We start from the raw sequence: 10,000 nt of genomic DNA, 5'->3' as shown, positions 1-10,000 counted from the left end.
CGGAGGAAGAGGTCTGCCTGACCCCGGGGTGAGGACGTGTCTACCGCGTTTGTGCGACCAATCACAGAGCACACAACGCTGAACTTCCAAGGAGCACCTGTAATAGAAAAACTCTGTGTCCTGATCTCTGCCCCCCCGGGTCCCTGTCATACTGAATGCTCTGCGACAGCTGCTCTCGGACCAGCTGAGCCCCGAGCTGGAGTTAGGATGCGGGGGAGCCTCCGAGGACTGGCCCCTGCTCGTGTGTGTGTGTGTGTGTGTGTGTGTGTGTGTGTGTGTGTGTGTGTGTGTGTGTGTGTGTGTGTGTGTGTGTGTGTGTGTGTGTGTGTGTGTGTGTGTGTGTGTGTGTGTGTGTGTGTGTGTGTGTGTGTGTGTGTGTGTGTGTGTGTGTGTGTGTGTGTGTGTGTGTGTGTGTGTGTGTGTGTGTGTGTGTGTGTGTGTGTGTGTGTGTGTGTGTGTGTGTGTGTGTGTGTGTGTGTGTGTGTGTGTGTGTACCACCTCTCCACTGGGTCAACACTGGTCTGTGTGTGTGTGTATGTGTGTGTGTCTGTCTGTCTGTCTGTCTGTCTGTCTGTCTGTCTGTCTGTCTGTCTGTCTGTCTGTCTGTCTGTCTGTCTGTCTGTCTGTCTGTCTGTCTGTCTGTCTGTCTGTCTGTCTGTCTGTCTGTCTGTCTGTCTGTCTGTCTGTCTGTCTGTCTGTCTGTCTGTCTGTCTGTCTGTCTGTCTGTCTGTCTGTCTGTCTGTCTGTCTGTCTGTCTGTCTGTCTGTCTGTCTGTCTGTCTGTCTGTCTGTCTGTCTGTCTGTCTGTCTGTCTGTCTGTCTGTCTGTCTGTCTGTCTGTCTGTCTGTCTGTCTGTCTGTCTGTCTGTCTGTCTGTCTGTCTGTCTGTCTGTCTGTCTGTCTGTCTGTCTGTCTGTCTGTCTGTCTGTCTGTCTGTCTGTCTGTCTGTCTGTCTGTCTGTCTGTCTGTCTGTCTGTCTGTCTGTCTGTCTGTCTGTCTGTCTGTCTGTCTGTCTGTCTGTCTGTCTGTCTGTCTGTCTGTCTGTCTGTCTGTCTGTCTGTCTGTCTGTCTGTCTGTCTGTCTGTCTGTCTGTCTGTCTGTCTGTCTGTCTGTCTGTCTGTCTGTCTGTCTGTCTGTCTGTCTGTCTGTCTGTCTGTCTGTCTGTCTGTCTGTCTGTCTGTCTGTCTGTCTGTCTGTCTGTCTGTCTGTCTGTCTGTCTGTCTGTCTGTCTGTCTGTCTGTCTGTGCGTGCGTGCGTGCGTGCGTGCGTGCGTGCGTGTTACCCTTAAAAGTACCGTATTCGGTACCCATCCCTAGTGTGTGTGTGTGTGTGTGTGTGTGTGTGTGTGTGTGTGTGTGTGTGTGTGTGTGTGTGTGTGTGTGTGTGTGTGTGCGTGTGTGTGTGTGTGTGCGTGCGTGCGTGCGTGCGTGCGTGCGTGCGTGCGTGCGTGCGTGCGTGCGTGCGTGCGTGCGTGTTTCCCGGAGGCAGAATAAAAGGTGGCTAAACTATGAACGCTTGTCGATGATTATCACCATAACCCCATGTAGAAAATACGTATATCTTCATAATTCTTTATAATCCTTTTCTGTATGGGACACCAATTATCAGCAAGAAGTCAAAACCTCCTCAGCCGTCATGTCAGACAATATCATGTCAGACTATATCATGTCAGATAATATCATGTCAGATAATATCATGTCAGACTATATCATGTCAGACAATATCATGTCAGGCAATATCATGTGCCAATACTAATAATAACTTAACTTTCATTTACTAATTTACTTCATTATCTTTCTTTTTCTTTTCTCATTTCTTGTACCAGACTCACTCTAGGATCCCATCCCCTTTCACTCGCAAGGTGAATTATTCATTGCCAGAGTTTCTTAAAGGGCGTCCTGCAGGTGGAGAGCGGTATGTGTACAGCTCTGTAAGGGGCCTCCGCGGCCCTTCTTTCATCCGCTGCAGAGACCGTTACAATACGGTACACGCCTATAAACAGAGCGAGCAAAGAGCCACATTGTTTATTCAAGATACAACAGAGTATGGCACAGCAGGTTTTCATCCATGTAGGCTACTGGTAACATTATACCGTTTCTTTTACCAGTGAACTAAAGAAAGATTGAAACCCTTTTTTTTTATGCAACGTCTGTAGAGCCCGTGGAAACCTCTAACCTCTCCTTAACAACGTCCCTCGGTGAGACAAAAACACGTCTGCGCTGCTACTGTATGAACCGTCTCCGGTGCTTTTGGAAAAGAAGACCCTGTCTAAAGCATACAGTAAACCGTGAAGCCAGCCGAGGCAGTGTTTTCCATTTTCAAACACGCGGGAGGGAGGTCTACAGGCTAATGCGCTTTCCTAGCGCTCGCACTCGTTCCTCGGTGTCCCGGTATAAGAATGCAGAATGATCTCGCTTAACAGGTTAGAGCAGTGACCATGTTAAAATGGTGAATGGTAAATGGCTGCTTTTCTATATAGCGCTTTTATCCAAAGCGCTTTACAATTTGTTCCTCACATTTTACCCGTTCACACACACATTCACTCACACATTCACACACCGACGGCGGAGGCCACCATGCAAGGTGCCAACCTGCTCATCGGGAGCAATTAGGGGTTAAGTGTCTTGCTCAAGGACACATCGGCATGCTGCCCGGGAGGAGTGGGAATCGAACCGGGAACCTCCGGATTGCCAGGCGACTGCTCCACCTCCTGTCGCCCCTAACAGGTTAGAGCAGTGCCCATGTTAACAGGTTAGAGCAGTGCCCATGTTAACAGGTTAGAGCAGCTACACAGTGACCATGTTAACAGGTTAGAGCAGCTACACAGTGACCATGTTAACAGGTTAGAGCAGCTACACAGTGACCATGTTAACAGGTTAGAGCAGCTACACAGTGACCATGTTAACAGGTTAGAGCAGCTACACAGTGACCATGTTAACATGTCTACTTGGCTAAATAGACCACAAGAATGCTCTGTTGATGATGCTCTCTGTGTGGACAGCAGCACGCGTGCGAAGCCACTGCAGTTCAGCGAGGCACCCGCCACGTAACCAGTGTGGACCGAGGGTTAGTCATGACGACGACAAGGCCTTTAAATGGGAACGCCGCCCGTTTTAAGAATTCACATATGTTCTTCCCGTTGCCCCCAGGACAGATGAGTCAGTATTTGTGAACACGCACCACTCTCAACCTGAAGCTAGAAATCAGAGAAAGACCCCCCTCTCTGAACCCTCCATACTGGGATGTAAAGTCTGGAGCGGTTCCATAGACAATGGGTGACCCATTTCCAAGGGCATTATGTGAAATTCCAGGGACTCCCGGGGAGTGAGGTTCCACCTGTAATTTTCCTCCATAGTAGCCACGGGGAATGGGGATGTAAAAAAAATAAAAGTATATGTTAGTATTATATAAGAAAATAGGCAGTTTTGGATGAAATAACACCATGTCAATTGTATAAGATATATATATATATATATATAGAAACATAAAAAAAAATTAAAGAAATTAAATCACGTAGTAATTTGTACTGGAAAACGAAATACCATCATATACCATTGTGCCTTAACCTCTTAAGCTCAATCGGCCCGGAGATTAATTTCACGTCATAAATAGATCAATACAGTCCATATTAAGTAATGTTGCGTTTCTTACTTTGTCCTAGTTTCCTACGACGCTACAGTGTCATGTAGCCTACTTGTAGAATGCATTTAGAATGCAGAATAAATTACAGAGAGAATAATTTTTTTTTAATTACGAATCATCGCGTTTCCAGGTAAAACAAACTATGTGACCCCCCGCCCCCCCCCCCCCCCCCAATGCAGTGCGCTTGGGTTTAGTTTAAATACTGTAGCTGCCCACCGCGGACCGGTTGTTTTGCGAATTCAAAAGACACTCTGTGCCCTTGCGTGTGTCACTATTGTCATAGAGATTACTCTCTGCTGACTATCCAGGCTTTGAACTGTACTTTACAACAAGGGTCTTTTGTAGTCCTTAGGGCCCGGGTCCACCTATCTAATTTTTATGGCCGCAAGTGTCTTTTTTCAATGTATCCCAATGGGGAGGGAGCTTATGCGGCCCCATGCTGCCGCGTATAGGAAATGCGCTGCAGTCGGCTTCTTTTTTCAGCGCCTGTGTGCGGCCGCACCCAGCGTTTAAAGTTGAATCTCTGAACTTTTCAGAGCGATGCGCTGGCTCGTGCTGCGTTTTTTTTCTCACCGCAAGCGCTCCACCCCAGTACTACCGGCGCACTGCCAGCGTTTTCAGCTGGAAATGTGAGCTAAGTGGATGCATGCCCTTACTGTAATATAATAGAGCATTAGGGTTTTGATAAAAAAAAATTGCTGTCTTATGCAGCTGAGATCATAGATATATAACACTAGATGGCTCAAGGCGGAGTCTCCCGCGTAGTTCACCGGCGGCCATCTTGCTTGAGTGGACTACTGCTTTAAGGTGATGATCTGCACAAACAAAAATACTCTTAACTCGCTGAAATCTTGACGCATTTACAAACGGTTTGGTTTATTACAAACGTTATTAACGTGATTCTTGCTTGGAATGCATTTTTTTCTTATTGTATTATTTTTTATATGAAAGTCCATTATAGGTAGGGGTGGAACGGTTCACAAAATCGACGGTTCGGTTCGTATCACGGTTTTAGGTTTACGGTTTTCGGTTCGGTTCGGTATACGTTGTTTTTAATAAAAGAAATAATTAACACTCCAAAAATACCATACATCAACATAAGATGTGGCAAAAAAAAAGTTTACCTTTAACACTTTGAGTGCCAGCGACGTGTATTGTCGTCTTATCATGCCCCCCGTTGAGTGCCGACGACGCAAATTGTCGTATTTTTTTTTATAGCGATCTGAATTCATATTTCATCAACCGAGTCTCCCGTTGGTACAGCAGACCCTCTAGGTCCGGAGCTCAGATGGGAAAATATCGCCCCCTATCGTCTATCCCTGTGTAACTGCAGGCCATTCGATTATACTGCTGGATCCCTGTGGGGGGAGCCAACTGGCTCCATTATGCTGGCGAGGGATCTGATGATGAGGGAAGTGATCACGAGTTGGAAAGCAGCGTGGAATATATATTTACAGTAGCCAATAATCAATCAATAAACGCGATCGATATTTGGAATGGCGATCAGGAATTGGAATACTCTTTTTGGAGAACATCTATGTTCATATGGTAAGGATTCTATGTTACCAGTTTTAGGATAATCAGATATTCACTGAGATATCAGCATGTGCCGTGTGTGTATGTGTGTGTGTGTGTATGTGTGTGTGTGATGTTGAGGAAATGAGAGAATAGATTTTTCAGCCCGCTTCTATAGCGTGCATAAGTACACATATACTATCGATAATCTAGCATTTATTTGAAAACGATTCATAAATAGGCCGACAAATGACAACGTGTCTAGTGTATTCGAGAATATTCCAATAAATGCCGTTTATGGGGGAATGTTTCTATTTTCCGGAAATTTTCGAGAGAACGATAGCTTTTCGAAATGCTATAAAAAGGATATGAACCGATTAAAAAACAATCCGTTTCGACAATGTTGACTGCAAACAAGTCATTGATAAGCGACGGGCAGATTAGACACATAGCCATAATTTAAAACATAGATTATGCGTTTTTAACGCTATCATTGAAGTGGATGCTGGCACTCAACAGGGTTTTCAATGTTAACTGGCCGGCATTGATCTAGTTAATAATGTTTGGCACACAAAGACCGAACTGACTGAAAAATATAGGCAACATTTGTCAAAGTATTAACTTAGTGCAAACAAAAAATTATTAAACCTTTCCATTTTTGTGGCCACATTATAGACAAAGGCCAACATAAAGTATGCATAATGCTCAACCAGCACTAGACTTTCTTATCAAAAAGTAAAAGTCACAGAAAAGATGATTAGGGTTTTAAATAAGGACGTTTATGGGGTTTCTTGTATTAATAATAATTTGCACTAAGGAATGTTGTAAAAAAAGGAGATGTTACAAGGGAATGGGGAATATAAACCCCCCCACACAGTGGTGTGTGGAGTTGGTACGTCCCAGCAGGGACCAGGATGTTATGGGTTGCAGACGCAGTTGACACACACGCTCTGGTCCCCTGGCTCGTTATTGAACACAAACAGTTATCTTTGAACCTCTGTTGTCAAGCCTTGTCAATATACCCCCCTTCCCCACTAATCGAACTGGTGTCGTGGAGTCACTTCTCTGTGAGCGTTTCCACGGTTAGCTTGCGGCTAACATTAGTTAGCTTGCGGCAAAAGTTAGTTAGCTCGTAGCTAACGTAACGTTAGCCTAGCTCGAGGCTAACGTTATATAACCGAACAATACACACATGCCCCGAACCGTGGAGGTCGTACCTAACGGTGTACGGTTCGAATGCGTACCGTTCGGTACGACCTCCACGGTTCGGGGCATGTGTGTATTGTTCGGTACACGGTTCGAATGCGTACCGGTCCACCCCTAATTATAGGTATGCAGTATGATAACTACATCTCAGATGTTTTTAACAAACCAAACGGTTGAACATTTTGCAAGCTATGGTTATTTCAATAGTACATGCACCATAGACGTGCATGTTATGAGTGGGCGTGCTTCACCCACGCAAGATGGCCACCATGTGCCAACGTCGACCTCCATTGGCCAGCAGCGCGGGTGAGTCATCTAGGGATATATATCTGTGGCTGAGAGCAGCACCTGCCCCCCCCCCCCCCCGATATATTCTGAGGCATTTAATTCCGTCCTGGTATTTGTTGTTGTTGTTTTCTCCAGAAAGCTCCACGGTCGGTTATTGATTGAAATGTTCTGCCCAGTGTGTGGAGACCAAAAGAGGGTGTGTGGAGCTGGTATCCAATTGCATTCAGTGGCTGAGCAAGCATCATTGATTGCACTTAAAGTGACAATATTGAGGAGGTCCCACCCGGACACGTTATCCGATATTGTGTCCCCCCCCTCCCCAAAAGTGTGTGGTGGCGAACGGAGGGAGTGGCGAGGATTGCTCCCTTCGTCGTGAACGGGCGGAGTCCTATATGAATCAGCCCTTCCTCATCAGCCAGGCCGCTAGCTAAGATACATTCTCAATTCTTCATACCACTAGGGGTAGTAGTCGTATAGATTGGATTGGACAGCCGGCGTGATTTAATCGGACAAGTAAACACTATGGAAATGAATAGGCCTCATGCGTTTTTTGACAGGCAGAGAGAGAGAGAGAGTTCCTGGCTATAATAACATAGTGTGCGCACACACACACACACACACACACGCACACACACACGCTGGCAGTATATTTGACAGGGCAGGTAATGTGGCGAGAGCCCACTCAAGACATCCATGGGGTTTTACTGTGCATAATTCACTGGCGGGGCGCAGAGCTCATACAAGCTTCTCCTCCTCATCTGATGATCCATCAGGTAAAATTGCTTTCCTCTAACGTGAGGTTGTCAGGGTGAAATAACAAACGCATCGCCAGCGCTGAGCCACACATGATTACCGGGGTAATGATGGCCCCAGCAGGTCACAGGGATATCTGACCTCATTCAAAACAACTTGCTGAAGGGAGAGAGAGAGAGAGAGAGAGCGTGTGAAGGACCTGGTCGCTTCGCATCATCAAGGGGTGACACATAGAGCCGCTGTCAAAAGACGCATAAACCAAGCATCGCCGATGGGGGGGGGGGGGGGGGGGGGCAACCTTTCAGGAATTAAGAAGAACAACTACATTTTCAGATTGACAGGCATATCTTTATTATTATTATTGGGTTTTTTCCAGTGACAATCCAGTTTCCAATCCCCCTCCCATCCCTCCCTCCCTTCCCTATCAGAAAATACAACAGGTAGAGTACAAAAGAAATTATATTAAATAAATAAATATATAAATAATAATACAAATAAAAAAAATACACACAAAAAAGGGGGGGGGGATCAATAATCAATCAAAACAAAACAGAAAAGACCATAAGAAAATGTGTGTGTGTGTGTGTTCGTTCATGGCCACGTGCATGGCACTCACATCTGTGAATTTAGTTATCATTGTCTTCCGGAACCACTGTTTTAAAGTCTTCACATAATCAAGAAAAGGCATCCATGTCTTATTGAAGTTTTTCAATTAACCCTTTAAAGAAAACCTAATATTTTCCAGCCTGATACAATGTAGCACATCTTTAATCCACCCATTGTGGGAAGGAGGAGAAACATGCTTCCATTTGAGAAGTATGAAGCGTTTCGCCAAAAGGGATATTATTTTGTGGACTACAGAGTGACTACAGATATAGCCGTGAGGTATTTCCGTATCCGGTACCTGAGTTCTTACCTGTATGACTAACGTGCGCTGAGAGTAAGACGCACCTGTTTATTGTATAAACCTTCCATTGCTCCCGTTTCCAATAAACTGCCAAACCAAAGGGATCACAAGCGTGTCGCGTAACTTATTTATTAACACTTTAATCGCCGAAAACGCTGGAACTCGTCTTTCCCCGCCATGCTCATTCTGCCGAAGACGCCGTAACTCATCTTTGATATCAATATTTCAAAAATCTGTGATCGAAATCATATTTCTCCTCCGGGGACCTGAGATATACTGCTGATCTCCACTCAACTCTCTAACGGTTCAAGAGCGCCATCTGGTGGCCGATCGGCAGATCGCCCAAACAGCAAACCGGAAACAGGAAACTGGTGCTCATCCAAATTCGGTCCGACCACTCACTATAGCTCCCGGGACTCCATCTTGACACACTGGATAATCGATCGCTCACCCTAACTCAATAAACAACATGATTTGGATGTATATACTATTATACAACCTGGAAATGGATCCGGTATTTCTCCATCCCATAATAGAAAAAATTCTGTTCCACGCTCATCCCCCAACGGCGCGAGGAAGCCACGGTGAGTTTCAGCATTATTTTCTAACGTGTTCCATATAAACTGCTCTGATGATCATATGACCCACACTAGATGAATGATATAACGTTGCCCACGGAATTATAAACGACCCCCCGCCCATCCGGTCAACATCAGATGATACGTAGTAACTTCTAGAAGTACCTCCAGTTGAAATTTTTTATCTGGCACCGATCGCTACCAAACTGTATTTGATCATCAATATAATGCATTTGGGGCTATAAATCAAGTTCTGGAGAAAGCTGCAGAAAACGATAAAAACATACTTATACTTTAGACCATATTTTAGTATGAATATGTGAATGAAAAAGTATAACGTTGCTACACCCTGAACAATATATATAGGACATTGAATGGGCCATAATAATGTCAATTTAGCAATAGAATTTAAAAAGTTATAGCCCTGCAAAGAAGGGGAACTTCTCCATAGACAAATAGAGCTGGCTAGGGATGGTAAATTATGAATTTAACCATGGCGATCAAAGTGTTAATAGAGGTTACCACAGTTATCAATACACATTTATAAAACAAGGGCATATTTAGCCAAAATATGTTGCCAGGGAAAAAAATGTACTTGCCAATGCACGACCCCACTGTCACCTACCCACGACCCCCACTTTGGGTCGCAACCCGTAGTTTGAGAACCGCTGAACATTGGGTTCTGAATGGGTTTTGTTTATTGTGAAACTGACGACACACAGAGAACCACATGAACGTGTGTAGAGAAAGGTTGAAAATCACAGAGAAATTGGGAGGCTTTTGCCCCCGACTGCTTCAGCCCCTCTTCATCTGATGCGGACGCTGTTAAGGTGCTCCATAGTCGAGCGGACCGTACACAGAGCGGACTCGCGCGGACTCAAAGCAGACCCAAAGCAGACCCAAAGCGGACTCCGAGTGCGAAGCTCCAATTTTCTAATGCACGGACGTCCGCGCTGCTCACTTGGTGTCACATAAAAGGCTGCTCTGGTTGACATCGACCTGCATTTAATGTGACGCCGATCTGCATTTTACTCTGACCACTCGCTCCGTGCCAAGTGAGAGTCGGGCTTGAGATGTTTGAATGGCTTTTCTAAATGAAGTGTGTAAAACTGG

The sequence above is a fragment of the Notolepis coatsorum genome (genome assembly GCF_963971535.1).
Source record: "Notolepis coatsorum genome assembly, chromosome: 15".
Classification (NCBI taxonomy): Eukaryota; Metazoa; Chordata; class Actinopteri; order Aulopiformes; family Paralepididae; genus Notolepis; species Notolepis coatsorum.
Note: the sequence above shows the minus strand (reverse complement) of the source record.